We start from the raw sequence: 25,792 nt of genomic DNA on the forward strand, positions 1-25,792 counted from the left end.
TTTCTCTCGCTGAGTGAAAACAGAAATTCTTAGCCTAGCAGCTGCTGCGATGTCACATGACCTTCCCCCTCCTCCTCTCAACCTATAATTCCTGAGCCATTGGGAGATAACAGAGGCATGGATGCCCTGCCAAGGGGAGCGAGGGAGGGAGGGGGAGGGGGGGAGAGGAGGGGAGGGGAGACTGTGTGTGTCAGCTGCCTCTTTTTCTACACACAGCCCCAGTCGTCACATCTGACCCCCCTGCCGGGGAGAGAGGGAGGAGGAGGGGTGGTTAAATATGTGAGGTGCTGACACCCTCCCCTCCTCCTCCCTTCCTTCTCCTCTTCTTGGCTGTTAGAAAAAGAAGAGAGAAAGATAGAGAGAGAAAGAGAGACAGGGAGACAAAGAGACAGAGGGAGAGAAAGTGAGTGCGAGAGAGAGAGAATGTGAGTGCGAGAGAGAGCGAGTGTGAGAGAGAGAGAAAGAGAGTGCGAGAGAGCAAGAGAGAGAGAGAGAGAGAGAGAGAGAGAGAGAGAGAGAGAGAGTGAGAGACAGAAAGAGATAATGCCATAGGCTAAGGTGGAAGCTTGTTCTGGCCTGTTACTGAAACATTGCCCCCACATCTAAACTGCTAACACACACACACACACACACACACACACACACACACACTAGGCAAACACACACTAAGCAAACACACACTAAGCAAACACAGCCAGGCTCATGTTCAGATACAAAAGCTTGGCTTCCAGTGGGAGAGAAAACAGCTTTGATCTGCCCTCTTTATCACCAACCGAGAGCAGATACACACTACAGTTACCTCACACAGAGCCAGTTGAGGGGTTTATACCACACACACACCCACACACACACACATGTATGCACACAATACTGCTATTTTGCAATATTACTAAGAGTAAATAACAGCAGACAAGGGCAACTATAGACCTGTATCTATTTTGAGTGTGCTGTCAAAAGTGCTGAAATATACTAGCAAGAATAATATTTTAGATGAACTACAGTCTGGTTTTAGAAAGACCCAATCCACTGACACGCCTATTGTTTTCAACTGACTTTTAACAGCAGGGCCATTGACTGGGTTAAATCCAATTTAAACAGGTAGAGACCAAATCGTGGATGTTTATGGAAAACATTCTGGTGTGAAGGGGATTAGCTGTGGGGTCCCACAGGGGAGCATCATCGGCCCTCTTCTCTTCCTGCTGTACAATGATGATATGAAATCATCTTGCTCTCGTAATTAGTTGTTGTATGTGGATGACTCTACTGGTGTCCCATAAGAACAAAGCCTCAGTAGAAGAGATCCTTAGTGCAGAGTTATTCAATATCACTAAATGGCTTTCAGATAACGAACTTTCTCTGCATCTTGGAAAAACAGAACCCATCGTATTTGGTTCCAGAGTAAAGCTTGCAAGGACCCCTTGGTTTTAGTGTCAAAGTGGACAACTCAGTGGTTACACCAAAAACTTCAGTCCGCTACCTTGTATCAGACTACGGCCCTAAAGGTTTACACAAAGATAAAGCTAAATATACCCATTCCCAGCTCTGACCTCTAAATATCTGATAGTGACACCTGGCATCTAAAGAATAAGCTACAGAGCAGACAGAACAAGCTGGTGATAGTTGTATTTAAACTCCCTCCTCGTACTCATCTGGAGGGGGAGCCTTTTCATCAGTTAGACTGGCTATCTGCAGAGAAAAAGGGTCATATTATCTCAACTTGGTTTGGGTTGTTATCATAGATAGATAGATAGATAGATAGATAGATAGATAGATAGATAGATAGATAGGTAGGTAGGTAGGTAGGTAGGTAGATAGATAGATCCGGTATATAACAAGGTGTTCAAGGTGTTCTTACCAGAGAGACTCATCAGTCTCTGGCGTTGTATTGGTGGACATCTCTAACTTTATTTTTTACTATTTTATCTATCTATCAATTCAATTCAATTCAATTCAAGGGCTTTATTGGCATGGGAAACATGTGTTAACATTGCCAAAGCAAGTGAGGTAGACAACATACAAAGTGAATATATAAAGTGAAGATCTATCTATCTATCTATCGATCTATCTATCTATCTATCTATCTATCTATCTATCTATCTATCTATCTCTATATCTATCTATCTATCTATCTATCTATCTATCTATCTATCTATCTATATCTCTATCTCTATCTATCTATCTATCTATCTATCTATCTATCTATCTATCTATCTATCTATCTATCTATCTATCTATCTATCTATCATAACAACCCAAAAGACTGAGTGTAATTGTGGTTAGACTGGGCTGGGCAGTTAAGGGTTAAAGCTGTTGGTTTCCATCTCTCCATCCCTCCCTCCTCTGGCTGTCATTGCTGGGGTGTGAATGAGTCGATTCTTTAGTCATTTCCTCCTTCGGACGCTCGCTACCTTTCTCCAAATGAGAAGGGAGGGGAGAGAGAGAGAAAAAAAGAGGCAGAGAGAACAAGAGAGAGAAATAGAGAACAAGAGAGAGAAAGATAGAACTAGAAAGACAAAGAGAAAAAGAGAGGGAGAAAGACAGAAAGCGAGATTAGTCATGAGAAAAGCAACATGGTGGCCAGTATTGTGCAAAGGGCCACTAAAACTCACGATCTGTCTCTTCTGAGAAAACACAGAGCACCCTCCCCCCTCTCTCTAGCCTCACCCATAACCTCTAAATGATTTTAGAGAAGTGACAAGCTCTTGTGCCTGTTATGTGGTTTTTCACTAGAAGCTATGTGTGAACAACCACACTCCCCAACCATACACTGTGTTCTGTGATGATGAGAGAACAGCACTAATGTAGCCCTGTGTCTCTGTGTTATCGCTCTCTGGTGGCAGGTGGCAGTATTACACCATTTTATAGGCCATCAGCATAGATGTAGAAGGGGTCAACTCCCATTCATATAAGCTGGTAGCATAGAGAAATCAGTGGTGGTAGTCAAAGTAATTTTTTAACTGTAATGCAGTTGATTGGTGATGATGACATGAACAGGTATTGAAGTTGACATCTATACAATAATTATACTTCGATTTTTACCTCAACATAGTGTGAAATACACACATAAACAACAGCCTAAATGTAGGATAATTTTTCTGGGGGGCAATGAGGAGATTCAGGACTTTCCCCCAAGGCCCTTTCCACCATTCATTTCCATGGCAATTCCATTGTTTTGGTAGAATTCGATTGACCTCTTTACCGCATCTATCCCTGCCTGCTTGAAGTAGACTTTTCTCCTAACCACAGATCTAGGATCATATTACCCAACTGTAATTGGTACCTTAATATCACAGCCACTGATCTGACATGGTTTGCCTGCTCTAAATATAAGATGACATCCACTGTCAGGATGTGGAAGACTCTGAAGTATGATTCCATGAAACTGTGTGATCTCAGACTTTATGTAGAGGAGGATGAAGACACAACCTCACCATGTATCAGTGATCACAGAGGAAACGTCTAGTTACCCCATGTAGGTAACAGACTAAAGTAGTGAGAGAGTTTCTGACACGCAGTGAGACCGTAGTGGAGGAAGAGAGGAGGTTTCTGGAGAGGCGGTAAAGTCTGAACAGGTTGGGTGGAAAATCAATGCAGTCGTGTTGGTGTGAGGACTGTGAAGGTAGGAGACTATGCCCGTGTGTGTGTGTGACAGATAGATTGCCCCCAGTTTGTGAGGGTGTGGATCAATGGATGTCAGTGTTCCTGTGCCTGAAATGAAGAGTGTAGCACAGAGAGGAAAGGAAAGAGGAAGAAGAAGAGGAAGAGAGAGAGAAAGAATCAGGGGGGATTGGGTGAGGGTCATTTTCCCATCAGCCTTCAGCACAGCACCCTGCTGAGAGAGGCACAGCAGTAGGGCCACACACACACACACACACACACACACAAATAGGATTAACCCAGACAATCCTTATGAAGCGGATTACAGGACACAACACAGCTGTCATAAGATAACCAGGAGATAACCAGGAGACACACAACCAACCACCCCAATACTACACATTCTAAATGTACCTGTCTGAACAGTTCAATGCCAACGGTAGAAACAAAGACCTACTGCTGAGTTCATTGAAATACTCAAGACAATGTAGGCCTACTCTTCACTGACATAAATCATCTAGATCATCCACAGTAAACACTATTGGTCACAAGGACACATCATGAGTCATGGGGACAGTGTTTTCCATGGTAGTGAGCCCTCCTTCTCCTTAAACACCAGACATGAGTCATGAGGACAGTGTTTTCCATGGTAGTGTGTTCTACTTCTCCTTAAACACCAGACATGAGTCATGAGGACAGTGTTTTCCATGGTAGTGAGTTCTACTTCTCCTTAAACACCAGACATGAGTCACGAGGACAGTGTTTTCCATGGTAGTCAGCCCTACTTCTCCTTAAACACCAGACATGAGTCATGAGGACAGTGTTTTCCATGGTAGTGAGTTCTACTTCTCCTTAAACACCAGACATGAGTCATGAGGACAGTGTTTTCCATGGTAGTGAGTTCTACTTCTCCTTAAACACCAGACATGAGTCATGAGGACAGTGTTTTCCATGGTAGTGAGTTCTACTTCTCCTTAAACACCAGACATGAGTCATGAGGACAGTGTTTTCCATGGTAGTGAGCCCTCCTTCTCCTTAAACACCACACATGAGTCATGAGGACAGTGTTTTCCATGGTAGTGAGCCCTCCTTCTCCTTAAACACCAGACATGAGTCATGAGGACAGTGTTTTCCATGGTAGTGAGCCCTCCTTCTCCTTAAACACCAGACATGAGTCATGAGGACAGTGTTTTCCATGGTAGTGAGCCCTCCTTCTCCTTAAACACCAGACATGAGTCATGAGGACAGTGTTTTCCATGGTAGTGAGCCCTCCTTCTCCTTAAACACCAGACATGAGTCATGAGGACAGTGTTTTCCATGGTAGTGAGCCCTCCTTCTCCTTAAACACCAGACATGAGTCATGAGGACAGTGTTTTCCATGGTAGTGAGTTCTACTTCTCCTTAAACACCAGACATGAGTCATGAGGACAGTGTTTTCCATGGTAGTGAGTTCTACTTCTCCTTAAACACCAGACATGAGTCATGAGGACAGTGTTTTCCATGGTAGTGAGTTCTACTTCTCCTTAAACACCAGACATGAGTCATGAGGACAGTGTTTTCCATGGTAGTGAGTTCTACTTCTCCTTAAACACCAGACATGAGTCATGAGGACAGTGTTTTCCATGGTAGTGAGTTCTACTTCTCCTTAAACACCAGACATGAGTCATGAGGACAGTGTTTTCCATGGTAGTGAGTTCTACTTCTCCTTAAACACCAGACATTAGTCATGAGGACAGTGTTTTCCATGGTAGTGAGTTTTACTTCTCCTTAAACACCAGACATGAGTCATCACCACACGCCACACATTGCAACAGGTCTAGTGGTTCTCAGAAGGCTGGGAGAGAAGGATGTTCTTCCTGGCTGTTATACTGTCTTTGGCCAGCAGATGGAGGTGCATCATAGCGACATGGAGACTCCCATATCTACTGGGTGAAATTCCACAGTGTGCCATCACAGCAGCAGGATTTGTGACCTGTTGCCACGAGAAAAGGGCAACCAGCGAAGAACAAACACCATTGTAAATACAACCCATATTTATGCTTATTTATTTTATCTTGTGTCCTTTAACCATTTGTACATTGTTAAAACACTGTATATATATATATATATATATATATATATATATAATATGACATTTGTAATGTCTTTATTGTTTTGAAACTTCTGTATGTGTAATGTTTACTGTTAATTTTTATTGTTTATTTCACTTTATATATTCACTTTATATATTATCTACCTCACTTGCTTTGGCAATGTTAACACATGTTTCCCATGCCAATAAAGCCCTTGAATTGAATTGAATTGAGAGGGAGTCCCCAGCTCTTCAGCAGCAGTTCTATAGTGAGCAGTGTGACCAGAGGCAGACCAGAGGCAGACCAGAGGTAGACCAGAGGCAGACCAGAGGCAGACCAGAGGCAGACCAGAGGTAGACCAGAGGCAGACCAGAGGTAGACCAGAGGCAGACCAGAGGCAGACCAGAGGTAGACCAGAGGCAGACCAGAGGCAGACCAGAGGCAGACCAGAGGCAGACCAGAGGCAGACCAGAGGCAGACCAGAGGTAGACCAGAGGCAGACCAGAGGCAGACCAGAGGTAGACCAGAGGCAGACCAGAGGCAGACCCCTGGGTTATGGCTGACTTCAGCTTGACAGAACAGACGTTTGACATGGAGAGAACACATATGGAGCCATTTAGGAGGAAGAACAATTCAATACATCCTTATTGAATCATCATTGGGCTATTTGTTAGTGGTGTCAATACTATAGAAATATAACTAATAGACCGGGCTTGGAACCTCTAACCCTGGAATTTTAGTGGTAAACTCATATGCTGCCTGGTATTGTGAGGCAATCTTTTCCATGGTAATGTAGAATGTTAATTCAAATGATGTTAAGTAATGTGGCTCATGCAATGGAATGTATTTTTTGTAATGTCAGTTGAGAAGATACAACAAATCACAGCCTAGATTGATGGGTACACTTCCTGGTTTTACTTCCTGCATGGCTCATATGGGCTCACTCACAATGGCCACCCACTATGCTATCACTGACTTGAATGGGGACGCCTGTTCTATTAAGTCTATTTCTATGGTCAAAACACTTGTCAATAATATGACACTGGGTCAGCAGTTCAGTAGGGGTTAAATCTCTCTGTTCTCAGTAACTTTACCACAGTAAAAGGGATTGAAGGGCTCAGTTAAACATCACCCAGGGCACTTAATAACCCTTTCTATACTTCCCTGTCCTGGGAAATCAGAAGGAAATCCAATGAACACCACACACACAATGACTAACTGACATTTTCTAACTAGGCAAGTAAGTTAAGAACACGTTCATTTTTTCAATGACGGCCTAGGAACAGTGGGTTAGCTGCCTTGTTCAATGGCAGAATGACAGATTTTAACCTTGTCAGCTTGGGGATGTGATCTAACAACCTTTCGGTTACTAGTCCAACGCTCTAACCACTAGGCTACCTGCCAACGATACAACAGTAAACAGACTGTTGTATCGTCCTGCTGTGAGAAAAGCCGATCACTAACAAACAAATGAAAAATCAACAACACACACACCCTGTTCTGCCCTCTTGCTGGATGGAATGCAGATTACACACGCACACGCACAGACAGAGTAAATCCTCTTGGCTCCTGTGTGCCCTGGCCAGTGCAGAGATAACAGTCAGGCAGCTCTAGAGGGCCGTTCATCTTTAACCAGGAAGGGATTTGACTATCAGCTAGTTAAAACAACCAATGAAGATACTTTCTGACAGACAAGCAGCCGTCTGTCTGTCTGTTTGTCTATCAGATCCAGCTGCTAGGCTGCTAAGCACACATCAAGGATCAGATCAGCCTAACATTAACCCAACTCAGTCCAGTATAGTCCTGGCTAATCTAGCCCAGCCTCCATGAGTATAACATCTCTCCTCTCTTTCCCAAACCAATATCCGATTATTAGTTTAGTACATTAGCACAGAGGAGTACTACTGGTGAAACAGACTAGCATTAAGAGCTACATGCTAGCAGCTACTGTAGTTCAGTTAACCCCACTAACAAGGGCCTCTCATCAGCCATGATCCCTGCTGCTATGGCCTCTTTGAACAAGGATCCCGGTCCTCTACAAAGACCCAGAGCTCCAGGCAGAGGAATGGCAGCTGGAGGAATTTGCCCCAGGACAGGGCACCTTACTGGGGTTAAAGAGAACACTAACACCCCTGGGGAACTCCAGGGTTGAACCTGTATGACTGAAATGGACACACATGTAAGCATGTTTAAAACCCCACACATGAACACAAACACACATACACACTAGAGGATGACCGATTAATCGGCATGGCGAGTTTTCATAACAATTTATGTTTTCATAACAGTCGGTAATCGTAATTTTTGGATGGCGATTATGGCCGATAACATTGCATTCCACGAGGAGACTGTGTGGCAGGCTGACCACCTGTTACACCTGTTACGCGAGTCCAGCAAGGAGCCAAGGTAAGGTGCTAGCTAGCATTAAACTTATCTTATAAAAACAATCAATCTTCACATAATCACTAGTTAACTACACATGGTTGATGATATTACTAGGTTAACTAGCTTGTCCTAGCTTGCGATGCCTGTTAATTTATCATCGAATCACAGCCTACCTCGCCAAACGGGGGATGATTTTAAAAAAGCACAATCGTTGCACGAATGTACCTAACCATAAACATCAATGCCTTCCTTAATATCAATACACAGAAGTATATATTTTAGTAAAAAGAAATTCATGTTAGCAGGCAATATTAACTAGGGAAATTGTGTCACTTCTCTTGCATTCATTGCACACAGAGTCAGGGTATATGCAACAGTTTGGGCCGCCTGGATCGTTGCGAACTAATTTGCCAGAATTGTACATAATTATGACATAACATTGAAGGTTGTGTAATGTAACAGGAATATTTAGACTTATGGATGCCACCCGTTAGATAAAATACAGAATTGTTCAGTATTTCACTGAAAGAATAAACATTTTGTTTTCAAAATGATAGTTTCCTGGTTTGACCATGTTAATGACCAAAGGCTCGTATTTCTGTGTTTATTATATTAGAATTAAGTCTATGATTTGATATTTGATAGAGCAGTCTGACTGAGCGGTGGTAGGCAGCAGCAGGCTCGTAAGCATTCATTCAAACTTTACTGCGTTTGCCAGCAGCTCTTAGCAATGCTTGATCACAGTGCTGTTTATGACTTCAAGCCTATCAACTCCTGAGATTAGTCTGGCAATGCTAAAGTGCCTATTAGAACATCCAATAGTCAAAGGTATATGAAATACATATGGAATAGAGAGAAATAGTCGATGCGTTTTAACATGGCACATATTGCACTTTTACTTTCTTCTCCAATACCGTCTTTTTAAACCAAATTGAACATGTTTCATTATTTATTTGAGGCCAAATAGATTTTTATTTATGTATTATATTAAGTTAAAATAGAAATGTTATTTCAGTATTGTTGTAATTGTCATTAAAAATCGTCAGATTAATCGGTATCGGCTATTTTTGGTCCTCCAATAATTGGTATTGGTATCGGCATGGAAAATCATAATCGGTCAACCTCTAACACACACACACACTTTCAGATACACCAGGATAAACATGCTCTGGTAGTTCCAGGTCAGTTTGACTTCTGAGATGAGATCTAGCCCCAGGTCTGTGTGTGTGTGTGTGTGTGTGCTCACACTCTCTCTATTACACGGCCACATCCACATCATCAAGAATATGAGAGGCCATCTATAAGGCTGCTGAGCAAGACTCTTAGAGATAGAGAGAGACCCAACAAAATCATGAAACAACAAAAATATCATTACTGAATTAACAAAAACATCAATGCTATTTGGCCCTAAAAAGAGAGTACACAGTGGCAGAAAACCTGACCACTGTGACTGATCCAAAATTAAGGAAAGCTTTGACTATGTACAGACTCAGTGAGTATAGCCTTGCTATTGAGAAAGGCCGCCGTAGGCGAAAATGAGGTGGAAACTGAGCTGCACTTCCTAACCTCCTGCCAAATGTATGACCATATTAGAGACACATATTTCCCTCAGATTACACAGACCCACAAAGACTTCCAAAACAAATCCAATTTTGATAAACTATCATATCTTTTGGCTCTAATACCACAGTGTGCCATCAAAACAGCACTGATTGTGACATGTTGTCACAAGAAAAGGTCAACCAGTGAAGAACAAACACCATTATAAATACAACCCATATTTTTTTTGTGAGTGTAATGTTTACTGTTAATTTTATATAGTTTATTTCCCTTTTGTTCATTATCTATTTCACTTGCTTTGGCAATGTAAACATCTGTTTGTCATGCCAATTAAGCCCCTTAAATTGAAACTGAATTGAGAAAGAGAGAGAGACAGAGAGAGAGAGAGAGAGAGAGAGGGTACAGTAGTTAGACAGTAGAGTATTCTAGTGTCTGTCAGTATACCTGTACTCTATCATTACCCTGCAGGCCTCCATTCACCTCCATTATAGAGTTACATCAGACAGCATGAGAGTACAGCTCCCTCTGACCCTGCACACACATATACACACACACACACACACACACACACTCAGACGCTCACATATACACACACACACACACACACACACACACACACTCAGACGCTCACACATACACCACACCGCTCTTTGTGAAAGTGGTGCTCCTGCATTAGAGGAGAGCAGTCGTTCAGTGGGGGTCTGGTCTATCAGCCCAGTGGGGGTCTGGTCTACCAGTCTGGTCTATCAGCCCAGTGGGGGTCTGGTCTACCAGTCTGGTCTATCAGCCCAGTGGGGGTCTGGTCTACCAGTCTGGTCTATCAGCCCAGTGGGGGTCTGGTCTACCAGTCTGGTCTATCAGCCCAGTGGGGGTCTGGTCTATCAGCCCAGTGAGGGTCTGGTCTACCAGTCTGGTCTATCAGCCCAGTGGGGGTCTGGTCTACCAGTCTGGTCTATCAGCCCAGTGAGGGTCTGGTCTACCAGTCTGGTCTATCAGCCCAGTGGGGGTGTGGTCTACCAGTCTGGTCTATCAGCCCAGTGGGGGTCTGGTCTACCAGTCTGGTCTATCAGCCCAGTGGGGGTCTGGTCTACCAGTCTGGTCTATCAGCCCAGTGGGGGTCTGGTCTATCAGCCCAGTGGGGGTCTGGTCTACCAGTCTGGTCTATCAGCCCAGTGGGGGTCTGGTCTACCAGTCTGGTCTATCAGCCCAGTGGGGGTCTGGTCTACCAGTCTGGTCTATCAGCCCAGTGGGGGTCTGGTCTACCAGTCTGGTCTATCAGCCCAGTGGGGGTCTGGTCTATCAGCCCAGTGAGGGTCTGGTCTACCAGTCTGGTCTATCAGCCCAGTGGGGGTCTGGTCTACCAGTCTGGTCTATCAGCCCAGTGAGGGTCTGGTCTACCAGTCTGGTCTATCAGCCCAGTGGGGGTCTGGTCTACCAGTCTGGTCTATCAGCCCAGTGGGGGTCTGGTCTACCAGTCTGGTCTATCAGCCCAGTGGGGGTCTGGTCTACCAGTCTGGTCTATCAGCCCAGTGGGGGTCTGGTCTATCAGCCCAGTGGGGGTCTGGTCTACCAGTCTGGTCTATCAGCCCAGTGGGGGTCTGGTCTACCAGCCCAGTGGGGGTCTGGTCTACCAGTCTGGTCTATCAGCCCAGTGGGAGTCTGGTCTACCAGTCTGGTCTATCAGCCCAGTGGGAGTCTGGTCTACCAGTCTGGACTATCAGCCCAGTGGGGGTCTGGTCTACCAGTCTGGTCTATCAGCCCAGTGGGGGTCTGGTCTACCAGTCTGGTCTATCAGCCCAGTGGGGGTCTGGTCTACCAGTCTGGTCTATCAGCCCAGTGGGGGTCTGGTCTATCAGCCCAGTGGGGGTCTGGTCTACCAGTCTGGTCTATCAGCCCAGTGGGGGTCTGGTCTACCAGCCCAGTGGGGGTCTGGTCTACCAGTCTGGTCTATCAGCCCAGTGGGAGTCTGGTCTACCAGTCTGGTCTATCAGCCCAGTGGGAGTCTGGTCTACCAGTCTGGACTATCAGCCCAGTGGGAGTCTGGTCTACCAGTCTGGACTATCAACCCAGTGGGAGTCTGGTATACCAGTCTGGTCTATCAGCCCAGTGGGAGTCTGGTCTACCAGTCTGGACTATCAGCCCAGTGTTCTGTGTGTGTTTTATAATTCACCACCCCTACTTCCTGTCCTCCACTCTCTCTCTGTATTTCTCCCTCTCTCCTCCTTCTCTTCTCTCCATCTGTACTTGCCTGGCTCGGCATGAAAGCACAGCAATGACAGGGACGAGGTTCTGCTTAGAAAGGATCTCTCTCTCTCCCAAACACACACACATACCGCCCAGTGTGAAACTGTCTCCAGGGTATATCTATCTACGAGCTCTCTGTCTGTTCCTCTCCTCCATGTTCCTCTCCTCCATGTTCCCCTCCTCCTTTCCTCCCCTCTTTCCCCCCATCCTCTCTCAGCCCCTGTTAATTAAACAGAGGTTCTCCTTAGGTTGTAGAATGACACATACACAAAGTATTGTGATGCATACACAAAGTATTCTGACATATACACAAAGTATTGTGACGCATACACAAAGTATTCTGACACATACACAAAGTATTCTGACACATACACAAAGTATTGTGACGCATACACAAAGTATTCTGACACAAACACAAAGTATTGTGACGCATACACAAAGTATTCTGACACATACATAAAGTATTCTGACACAAAGTATTCTGACACATACATAAAGTATTCTGACAAAGTATTCTGACACAAAGTATTCTGACACATACATAAAGTATTCTGACACAAAGTATTCTGACACATACATAAAGTATTCTGACACAAAGTATTCTGACACACACAAAGTATTCTGACATACACAAAGTATTCTGACACATACACAAAGTATTCTGACACATACACAAAGTATTCTGACACATACACAAAGTATTCTGACACATACACAAAGTATTCTGACATACACAAAGTATTCTGACATACACAAAGTATTCTGACACATACACAAAGTATTCTGACATACACAAAGTATTCTGACACATACACAAAGTATTCTGACACATACACAAAGTATTCTGACACACACACAAAGTATTCTGACACATACACAAAGTATTGTGACACATACACAAAGTATTCTGACACATACACAAAGTATTCTGACACATACACAAAGTATTGTGACGCATACACAAAGTATTCTGACACATACACAAAGTATTCTGACACATACATAAAGTATTCTGACACAAAGTATTCTGACACATACACAAAGTATTCTGACACAAAGTATTCTGACACACACAAAGTATTCTGACATACCCAAAGTATTCTGACACATATATAAAGTATTCTGACACAAAGTAATCTGACACCCACAAAGTATTCTGACATACACAAAGTATTCTGACACATACACAACGTATTCTGACACATACACAACGTATTCTGACACAGAGTATTCTGACACACACAAAGTATTCTGACACATACACAAAGTATTCTGACACAAAGTATTCTGACACACACAAAGTATTCTGACACATACACAAAGTATTCTGACACAAAGTATTCTGACATACACAACGTATTCTGACACATACACAAAGTATTCTGACACATACACATAATATTCTGACACATACACAAAGTATTCTGACACAAACTATTCTGACACATACACAAAGTATTCTGACACATTAATAAAGTATTCTGACACACAGAAAGTATTCTGACACATACACAAAGTATTCTGAAACATACATACAGTATTCTGACACAAAGTATTCTGACACATACATAAAGTATTCTGACACAAAGTATTCTGACACATACATAAAGTATTCTGACACACAGAAAGTATTCTGACACATACACAAAGTATTCTGACACATACATACAGTATTCTGACACAAAGTATTCTGACACATACACAAAGTATTCTGACACATACACAAAGTATTCTGACACACACACAAAGTATTCTGACACATACACAAAGTATTGTGACACATACACAAAGTATTCTGACACATACACAAAGTATTCTGACACATACACAAAGTATTGTGACGCATACACAAAGTATTCTGACACATACACAAAGTATTCTGACACATACATAAAGTATTCTGACACAAAGTATTCTGACACATACACAAAGTATTCTGACACAAAGTATTCTGACACACACAAAGTATTCTGACATACCCAAAGTATTCTGACACATATATAAAGTATTCTGACACAAAGTAATCTGACACCCACAAAGTATTCTGACATACACAAAGTATTCTGACACATACACAACGTATTCTGACACATACACAACGTATTCTGACACAGAGTATTCTGACACACACAAAGTATTCTGACACATACACAAAGTATTCTGACACAAAGTATTCTGACACACACAAAGTATTCTGACACATACACAAAGTATTCTGACACAAAGTATTCTGACATACACAACGTATTCTGACACATACACAAAGTATTCTGACACATACACATAGTATTCTGACACATACACAAAGTATTCTGACACAAACTATTCTGACACATACACAAAGTATTCTGACACATTAATAAAGTATTCTGACACACAGAAAGTATTCTGACACATACACAAAGTATTCTGAAACATACATACAGTATTCTGACACAAAGTATTCTGACACATACATAAAGTATTCTGACACAAAGTATTCTGACACATACATAAAGTATTCTGACACACAGAAAGTATTCTGACACATACACAAAGTATTCTGACACATACATACAGTATTCTGACACAAAGTATTCTGACACATACATAAAGTATTCTGACACAAAGTATTCTGACACATACATAAAGTATTCTGACACAGTGTATATGTGTCAGTATTCTCTGAAACAGCAGTGTGGGCGTATGACACATCAGCTTGGTAACCACACACACACACACATACACTCACTCACTCACGCACACACAGAGAGAAACCCAATTACACACATACCCTTCACTCACACACTGTGTCTTTGTCTCTGGAGCCAGACCCAGGGCCTTGGCTGGCGTCTGAGATGCTGTGGCTAATGTGGGGTAGATGGCCCACTGCTCCCCTGGTGGTGGAGCCAGACCCAGGGCCTTGGCTGGCGTCTGAGATGCTGTGGCTAATGTGGGGTAGATGGCCCACTGCTCCCCTGGTGGTGGAGCCAGACCAAGGGCCTTGGCTGGCATCTGAGATGCTGTGGCTAATGTGGGGTAGATGGCCCACTGCTCCCCTGGTGGTGGAGCCAGACCCAGGGCCTTGGCTGGCGTCTGAGATGCTGTGGCTAATGTGGGGTAGATGGCCCACTGCTCCCCTGGTGGTGGAGACAGACCCAGGGCCTTGGCTGGCGTCTGAGATGCTGTGGCTAATGTGGGGTAGATGGCTCACTGCTCCCCTGGTGGTGGAGCCAGACCCAGGGCCTTGGCTGGCGTCTGAGATGCTGTGGCTAATGTGGGGTAGATGGCCCACTGCTCCCCTGGTGGTGGAGACAGACCCAGGGCCTTGGCTGGCGTCTGAGATGCTGTGGCTAATGTGGGGTAGATGGCCCACTTCTCCCCTGGTGGTGGAGCCAGACCCAGCCCAGCTGATAGCAGGCAGCCCAGAGCTGAGAGCTACTGGGCTCCGGGCCTGGAGTGGTAGAGCATGCACCTGCTCCCATCATGGAGGCTCCAACTGACACACACTAACACACACACTCAAGAGACACAAAAAGACACACACACACACACGTAGACGCACAAATACAAACACCAAAGGCAGAATCACAGAGAAAGACAAACAGCATACCCAAATACACCAAAACAGACAGACACAAACACTGACACACACTAAGACATAGACAAAGGCACAGACACATCACAAGGCCCAGCCAGCTGTGGAGCTTATCATGGTAACTACACCTGCCAGCCTCTCCTGTCTACCTCCAGCAATGACATCTCTCCTCAACCACAGTCATACCCCACACTACATCCTTACTCACACTGAACCATACACCACTATGTACACTACTGTTGTTCTTGTTGTCTCTGCTGGTCATCTCTTTACCCAGACTGCCTCTCTCTCCCCCTACTAATCTCCTTCACTCGTCCCCTCCCTCTCCCCTTCGCTCAACCCCTCCTTTCTCTCTCTGTCGCTCTGATGTAGTGTGTAGGGTTATGGTTGGCTAATTATCTCTCCCTGTGCTCTGCTAGGGACAGGGATCCATGGTGACTCCACAAGGAGTCACACACACACACACACACTTACAGCCTCACAGCCTGGCTACTCACTGCAACGACCACCCTCTGCTATTGGGGAAGGGTCGGGGTCTACTCTCTGTGTGTGTGTGTGTGTGTGTGTGTGTGTGTGTGTGTGTGTGTGTGTGTGTGTGTGTTTGTGTGTGTGTGTGTGTGTGTGTGTCTTTTGCCCTTGTGTGGATGATGGATGGCTGCTGGTGTTGTCCCTCCGGGCGAGTCGGAGAGGAGAACCCGTCGCCATGGCCACACTTTCTCTCGCCATTAGCGATGAGAGCAAAGGCTGATGGGTAGGAGAGTCTACTCAGAGTAAATAGGGCAGAGTGGAGCTCTGTCCCTTAACACACTCTGGGTCGAATTTATAGCAGATCTAGGATCAGCTTACTCTACACAAATACTAACCTATCCTAACTTATCCATGAGAAGAAAAAAACACACACTGACCTGATATCAGTGTCATTAGACAAGACTGGAGTAATCTGCCTCTAGGGGTTTAGTGAGGCTGTTAAGGACAGAGGCTGCAGACTAGACTAGACAGAGGTAGATGCATGTAAGGCATTTCTCCTCCACTGATAATATCCTCTTCACCAGTAAACAAGGAAACACACACACACACACCCTATGACACTCAGCTGATGTAGCAGATGCCAGTGGCACTTCCAGTATGTTTATAATGACAGTCTTTCTCTCCCTGAGGAGACATGTGACAGGCTAACACATGACTAGAGAGAGAGGGGGGGAATAATGAAGGAAGAGAGAGAGAGAGCAAGATAGACGGGGAGAAGAAGTAAGAGAAAGCAATAGAACACAGGAAGAGAAGGAGAAGGGAGACATAGTGAGGGGAAAATAGGAGGATGAGGACTTTTCTCTGGAATTTGATTACATTTCAAATTGACCCACATACACCACATACACCACACACACCACATACACCACATACACCACACACACCACATACACCACACACACCACATACACCACACACACCACATACACCACACACACCACATACACCACATACACCACATACACCACACACACCACACACACCACATACACCACATACACCACATACACCACACACACCACACACACCACATACACCACATACACCACACACACCACATACACCACACACACCACATACACCACATACACCACACACACCACATACACCACATACACCACACACACCACATACACCACACACACCACACACACCACATACACCACACACACCACATACACCACATACACCACACACACCACATACACCACATACACCACACACACCACACACACCACACACACCACATACACCACACACACCACACACACCACATACACCACACACACCACATACACCACACACACCACATACACCACATACACCACATACACCACACACACCACATACACCACATACACCACATACACCACACACACCACACACACCACATACACCACACACACCACATACACCACACACACCACACACACCACATACACCACACACACCACATACACCACACACACCACACACACCACACACACCACATACACCACACACACCACACACACCACATACACCACATACACCACACACACCACACACACCACATACACCACATACACCACACACACCACATACACCACATACACCACACACACCACATACACCACATACACCACACACACCACACACACCACATACACCACATACACCACACACACCACATACACCACACACACCACACACACCACACACACCACATAAAAACATTGACACAGAGTGAATGAAGGACGTCACTCTGCTTTGTCAACTCTACAGTGTTTCTCAGAGTTCTCTTTTGAAGTGGCCAGGCACAGTGTGTGTTTGGCTACATGTGTGAGTTTGGCTTAGCCAGTGTGTGTGTGTGTGTGTGTGTGTGTGTGTGTGTGTGTGTGTGTGTGTGTGTGTGTGTGTGTGTGTGTGTGTGTGTTAGCTTTGCCTCCCGTGTGCCTGTGCAGAGTTTGTTTGGCCAGTGCTTATCAGACCTGGAGACTTTAGCTACAGCAGCTAACAACACACACACGGCTAAACACACAACTCTGTGCTCTCCAGTTATTGTTATCGCTACTGGGTAAGCTAATGTTAGACCTGAGAAATGACTCTTCCTTTCACATTGTTCCTGTGTGCTCTTCTCTAGTGAAAGACAAGCTCTCTGCTCAGTCTCAGATCAGGGAAAGGAACACCCCTCAGTCTAGTGCTCCAGGAGACTAAAAGACTGAGACATGTTATTACCTCACATTAATTCAATTCAATTTAGTTTCATTGGCATGACTAGTCCAATGTTGCCAAAGCAGTGTGCACTACAAGATAAACCACAAATAATACTAAACGGTATTCAATTGCAAAACAAACTAATGACAAACAATAACACCAAACAAATGTACACGCACACACACGTTTCTGTTGGTGAGGATCAGAGGTCAGGTGTCTTTTTCCAGGGGCATGCTGGGACAGATCAAGTGACTGGTGATAACATCTGGTGCCTGCTGGGAGAATTGTGTGTGTGTGTGTGTGTGTGTGTGGGGGGGGGGGGGTCATTGTATCCCTCTGTTTGCACAAGCTGAACCGTTTACATATGTGCCAACAACACACTCGCCATTCCACCAAGAGTTTTACAGAAAGGTCTGCTTTGTGTGTGTGTCTGCGGGCAAAAGAGGATTGATGGTGTGTGTATGTATGAGAAAGTGTGTATGTGTGTCATGTGTCACTAGGTTGGCAAATGAAGGCTGCTCCTTATCCATCCTGGAAAGCAGGACTGAACCTACACACATGGGACATCGCCCCCCAGTGGAGATGAAGTAACATTAAACCTACACACATGGGACATCGCCCCGCAGTGGAGATGAAGTAACATTAAACCTAGACACATGGGACATCACCCCGCAGTGGAGATGAAGTAACATTAAACCTAGACACACATGGGACATCGCCCCCCAGTGGAGATGAAGTAACATTAAACCTACACACATGGGACATCGCCCCGCAGTGGAGATGAAGTAACATTAAACCTACACACATGGGACATCGCCCCCCAGTGGAGATGAAGTAACATTAAACCTACACACATGGGACATCGCCCCCCAGTGGAGATGAAGTAACATTAAACCTAGACACATGGGACATCACCCCGCAGTGGAGATGAAGTAACATTAAACCTAGACACACATGGGACATCGCTCCCCAGTGGAGATGAAGTAACATTAAACCTACACACATGGGACACCGCCCCCCAGTGGAGATGAAGTAACATTAAACCTACACACATGGGACATCGCCCCGCAGTGGAGATGAAGTAACATTAAACCTACACACATGGGACATCACCCCGCAGTGGAGATGAAGTAACATTAAACCTAGACACACATGGGACATCACCCCCCAGTGGAGATGAAGTAACATTAAACCTACACACATGGGACATCGCCCCGCAGTGGAGATGAAGTAACATTAAACCTACACACATGGGACATCGCCCCGCAGTGGAGATGAAGTAACATTAAACCTACACACATGGGACATCGCCCCGCAGTGGAGATGAAGTAACATTAAACCTACACACATGGGACATCGCCCCCCAGTGGAGATGAAGTAACATTAAACCTACACACATGGGACATCGCCCCCCAGTGGAGATGAAGTAACATTAAACCTACACACATGGGACATCGCCCCGCAGTGGAGATGAAGTAACATTAAACCTACACACATGGGACATCGCCCCGCAGTGGAGATGAAGTAACATTAAACCCCTGAGCAGAGTGTGACACAGGGACACGGTGTGTGTGTGACGATGTGTGTCACTAAACAGTCGCAGAGTAATTACCTCACAGATCAGGTTGGGCCTGTTCCATCACACACACCGTGAGCAGACACACACAACTGACGGATGTCACACACACACCTCAGGGACTACAGCAGGGGTGTCAAACCACTATGTTCCTCTACCTGACTCTTTACTTTCAACCTGACACGCCATTCATCACTGTGTTAGATTAGCTGGGGGAGAGGTGAGCAAACGGCAGTAGGTGTAAGGGGGTAACGGACCCCTAGGGTGCGTCTGTCTGTCTCCCTCTGACTCCTCGTCAAACAGGTGGTTTATGACATGTTTGTAAAGCTGCCTCTACTCTTCCTGTTTCCTGTTTATCCTTCCCTGTTTTACACCTCTGTTTCATCCTGCTGTTTTTACTCCATGAGGGAGTGTGTGGAAGGGGGAAAACAGGCATAGTTAAAAGACAGGCCTACACACACACCCCTCCCCGGCGCCTGGAGTGAAAGCCTGTCAACCAGATCCCACATTACCCCATCACCACACAATCCTCCAGACTAACCCTAGACTAACAGCTCCATGAGAGAGAGACAGACAGAGAGACCGACAGAGAGAGAGACAGGGAGAGAGAGCTTGGCCAGGGAAAACCCTCATTACCCAAACATCTTCCAGTGGTTTCTCTTCCATCGCAAAGACAGACCACACAACCCCAACAAGCACAGAGCTCAGTGAACATACACACAACCCCAACAAGCACAGAGCTCAGTGAACATACACACAACCCCAACAAGCACAGAGCTCAGTGAACATACACACAACCCCAACAAGCACAGAGCTCAGTGAACATACACACAACCCCAACAAGCACAGAGCTCAGTGAACATACACACAACCCCAACAAGCACAGAGCTCAGTGAACATACACACAACCCCAACAAGCACAGAGCTCAGTGAACATACACACAACCCCAACAAGCACAGAGCTCAGTGAACATACACACAACCCCAACAAGCACAGAGCTCAGTGAACATACACACAACCCCAACAAGCACAGAGAGCTCAGTGAACATACACACAACCCCAACAAGCACAGAGCTCAGTGAACATACACACAACCCCAACAAGCACAGAGCTCAGTGAACATACACACAACCCCAACAAGCACAGAGCTCAGTGAACATACACACAACCCCAACAAGCACAGAGCTCAGTGAACATACACACAACCCCAACAAGCACAGAGCTCAGTGAACATACACACAGTCACACACAGAGAACTCAGTGAACATACACACAGAGAACTCAGTGAACATACACACAGAGAACTCAGTGAACATACACACAGTCACACACAGAGAACTCAGTGAACATACACACAGAGAACTTAGTGAACATACACACAGAGAACTCAGTGAACATACACACAGAGAACTCAGTGAACATACACACAGAGAACTCAGTGAACATACACACAGTCACACACAGAGAACTCAGTGAACATACACACAGAGAACTCAGTGAACATACACACAGAGAACTCAGTGAACATACACACAGAGAACTCAGTGAACATACACACAGTCACACACAGAGAACTCAGTGAACATACACACAACCCCAACAAGCACAGAGAGCTCAGTGAACATACACACAACCCCAACAAGCACAGAGCTCAGTGAACATACACACAACCCCAACAAGCACAGAGCTCAGTGAACATACACACAACCCCAACAAGCACAGAGCTCAGTGAACATACACACAACCCCAACAAGCACAGAGCTCAGTGAACATACACACAACCCCAACAAGCACAGAGCTCAGTGAACATACACACAGTCACACACAGAGAACTCAGTGAACATACACACAGAGAACTCAGTGAACATACACACAGAGAACTCAGTGAACATACACACAGTCACACACAGAGAACTCAGTGAACATACACACAGAGAACTTAGTGAACATACACACAGAGAACTCAGTGAACATACACACAGAGAACTCAGTGAACATACACACAGAGAACTCAGTGAACATACACACAGTCACACACAGAGAACTCAGTGAACATACACACAGAGAACTCAGTGAACATACACACAGAGAACTCAGTGAACATACACACAGAGAACTCAGTGAACATACACACAGTCACACACAGAGAACTCAGTGAACATACACACAGTCACAAACAGAGAACTCAGTGAACATACACACAGAGAGAACTCAGTGAACATACACACAGAGAGAACTCAGTGAACATACACACAGTCACACACAGAGAACTCAGTGAACATACACACAGTCACACACAGAGAACTCAGTGAACATACACACAGAGAACTCAGTGAACATACACACAGAGAACTCAGTGAACATACACACAGTCACAAACAGAGAACTCAGTGAACATACACACAGTCACACACAGAGAACTCAGTGAACATACACACAGTCACACACAGAGAACTCAGTGAACATACACACAGTCACACACAGAGAACTCAGTGAACATACACACAGTCACACACAGAGAACACAGTGAACATACACACAGAGAACTCAGTGAACATACACACAGAGAACACAGTGAACATACACACAGTCAGAAAAAAAGAAAACTCAGTGAACATACACACAGTCACACACAGAGAACTCAGTGAACATACACATGTGCCTACACACACTTCGCTCACCTCACTGTGTGTTCAAATGCTGTGCATTGTAGTTTCAGAGAAACCCTGGGACATACTGTAGTTCTAATAGTCCAATGTGAGGCCAGCCTCCTCCCTGCATCTCTCCAATAGACACATATGTAAACCCATGCAAACTTTACAGTCTCTGTCATTGAAAGCTATCGGAGATAAGGAAATTCAAACTGGTCACCTTAGATCTAGGCACACTGTGTAAACACACAGACACACACACAGCACCTTGTAGGCTCTAATCACTGTCTAAACAGGGACATATGGCTTTTACCACTGACAAACTGTCACCGGGAGGACTGAGGCCATAGACACACCACCTGCCTACTGTAGGTAGAACACACTGTCAGAACAGTCATAAAGTACAATGACAGCACAGGGGGTAGAGGAACAATGTTGCAACAATAGAGGTTGTGTTTTAGGTAGAAATATATTTTGTTTTGGTTGTTTTGGTTTGGTTGTTTTGGTTTTAATCCGTTTTAGTTTTCTACCACTGAGCAATACATCTGCAGGCAGCTCCACGTTGTACTTGACATAGTCCAATAAATACAATGTAACACTTTGCGTTATAATTTCCATACATCAAGCTCCAATCAGCAGCCTGCAGTGACAGAGGAGAGCGGCAACATGGCGGATTATTCTGAGGTCATTGAGCCTTATCAGCCGCGGGTAAACAAATAACCCGCTTCTTCTGGCTACTGATAACCTCAGTACACAGCACAGTGCGACTCTGCACACTGGCCCGACGCCTTTTCCGTGTAGTGTGTGTGTGTGTGTGTTAATGCCTACTTTAGAAGCTGAGGCTACGCGCGCCTCCGGTAACAAGGGGATCGCTGGTTGGCGCACCAGGAGCGTGGGAAGTTATTGACCCACTCCACCTGGCGTCTGTGTACACACACGCTCGGTCACGGACAGTCATCTTCAATATAAGTCCTCTTGTGACACCCTACGTCTACGACCAACAAACGTTTACCAGAGTCACACCATCGCCATTTTATACGACCGGTGGGGACAATGGAGATAACATGATCATGTCTAGATGGGATACAGCTTTTGTCAAATTGACGTCAAAAGTTTTGGGTGGCATTTTAGCTAACCCTAACACTTTTCCTAACCTTAACCTACTCATCCTAACCTGCTACATTAATTATCCTAACCTGCTGCGAAAATTCTCCCACCCTTTAACAACAAACTGTATCCCTTCTAGACAAAACCGGCTAATATAAGCTACAAAGATCCCACAGGCATACAACCCGTTTCAAAATAACTAGCCCAGAAATGTAATAGCAGAGTCATAAACGGAAAAATAGTAATACACACGTTTCCATGTATTCCATTATTTATAATATAACCGACAAATTGAGATAAATAGGCCTACATATAGCTAAACATTGTAATTTCAATGTTATGATGGAAGAAGCTATTATTTCCAATAGCCTACATAACTTAGCTATGGAAGGCAATAAAACAAAATGACACAAAGCAGACTTCTCAATTTCTACCAAGGTTTCGATGTCTTTAATTAACCGTGCCTCGTTCACAATAATTTTTTTGCCGATGAAGGCATGACAACCACACCAGGAAAGCTGTCGCAAAGCTTAGTTGATCAACTCTACACTCAAGGCGACAACCCCCGGGGACAATGTATCGACAAGTCATCATTTGGACACTGTTAAACGTAGCCCAGATGTAACTCAACAATAGCCTAGGCCTACATATCCGTAATCAAATAGGTAACATTGATCAAATCCAGTTTCGGTTTTCATTTGTCATAAAGACGAATGCTTTACGCACCGACACACAGGACAATATCACAAAACAGCATCATAAAACAAAGCCGTTGATGCGCTAACACACCGCAACGCAAGAACTGCAAGCCAGCATCGAGCTTCAATTCACGACAATCGTTTCCTCGAGATAGTCATAACTTTCTCAACAAACCTCCCTACTGTTAACTCATTTACTCTGAAAACGCTGCTTACCAAACGAATACCGACAAAAACTCACCGCAAAAGGAGAGTATAATCCAATATTTGTATTATAATCCCCACTAGTGGTAAAAGCGCAAATCCATCGCCGCGCTCCGCGCTGTCGACAGTAGGCTACTTTTGTTGTCACGCAGGAAGCTCCGTCGCTTGCGAGGCACACCGAGGGAGCCAGCCGGCTGCTGAGCAGAGCAGAGCCCGGAGGGGAGGGAGGGAGAAAGGAGGGAGGTGGGGCTTCTTCTCTAGTGGGGGACAGACAAACAGACAGACATGGGGACAAGCACCTGCTCCCATGTCACGCCGTCGGAGCGCTGACCCCACATTGTCCCCCGGCCACTGAAAAGAATAGAGGGCCGATGCTTCACATTCCACACATGACAGGAATGGAGTTCATGTACTGTAGCGGCTTTGTTGTGTCATTACACATGTTATAAGGCAGGAGGGGCAGACGAGGCTGCTTAGTGTCACAGGGTTGAATGAGATCAATGCGCAAGTAGGTAGGCAGGCCTATTTATAATTTATAGGCTGAATACATGCATTTATCATTTTAAATTCCATTAATCGTTTGATGACACTAGTCTACTTTTAAACATAACACAATTCAAATATAGTTTAATTTCTAAAATGATCATGAAATAGCCGATTTAGGTAGGCCAAAAATATAACGTGTTTATTTACGTGTTCATGAGCTATTGAATGCATGGACGATCGAATTGACATCAAATCTGCAGAGCTATGAAAATGACAATTTCACTGAACGTCCACAAGGGGGCAGACACCTACCAAGAGCACAGCTCCCACATACCAGGCAGCTGTCTATCTCACTGAACTAACCGTGAACTGTCTCCTTCTCCCATCCGTGTACTTATCAATGGCTTGATTGTAGATCACTCAATAAGCCAGTGTTGGAGAAGCATGGGACTCTGATTGTAAAAACTCATAGACTTCCAAGTGTTGCCTGCCGAGTCAGGGCTTTGCTCACACATTTGAAATGATTAGGCTACATGGCATTTTGTCCCTGCACATTGAGTATATCCTCTTCATAGCTTCTAAAGCTGTTTAAAAAACGAAAAATAAATAGAAAAAACAAGCAGACAAATAAAAATAACAAAAAACTACCAATAACTGTGTTGTAAACAAAACAAGAATGAGTAGTTGACTAGTGGGCACTGAGCTAGATATCATTCATATTCAAATAGATTACTGAAGGGAGGACTGGGAGTGGAGATGAGAGAGGGAGAGAGAGAGAGAGAAAAGGTCAACCAGCGAAGAAGAAACACCATTGTAAATACAACCCATATTTATGTTTATTTATTATCCCTTTTGTACTTTAACTATATGCACATCGTTACAACACTGTATTAACACATAATATGACATT

The 25,792-nt window shown here is 44.7% G+C and overlaps 1 protein-coding gene across 3 annotated transcripts in view; it reads right to left on the reverse strand.

Annotated features, from left to right (window-relative positions):
- The window catches only part of LOC139384731 (genetic suppressor element 1-like), a 307,652-nt gene that overhangs the window by 80,692 nt on the left and 201,168 nt on the right, over positions 1–25,792 (reverse strand). The window contains exon 1 of one of the 3 annotated variants that reach the window (XM_071129593.1): positions 24,434–24,605. The exons of the other annotated variants lie outside the window; for them this stretch is intronic. The gene's annotated coding sequence lies outside the window, so the exon portion shown is untranslated. Of the gene's footprint in view, positions 1–24,433; positions 24,606–25,792 lie in introns of those variants that run through there. 3 annotated transcript variants of the gene reach the window in all.

Source organism: Oncorhynchus clarkii, chromosome 26, assembly GCF_045791955.1.
Source record: "Oncorhynchus clarkii lewisi isolate Uvic-CL-2024 chromosome 26, UVic_Ocla_1.0, whole genome shotgun sequence".
In the NCBI taxonomy this organism is placed as follows: domain Eukaryota; kingdom Metazoa; phylum Chordata; class Actinopteri; order Salmoniformes; family Salmonidae; genus Oncorhynchus; species Oncorhynchus clarkii.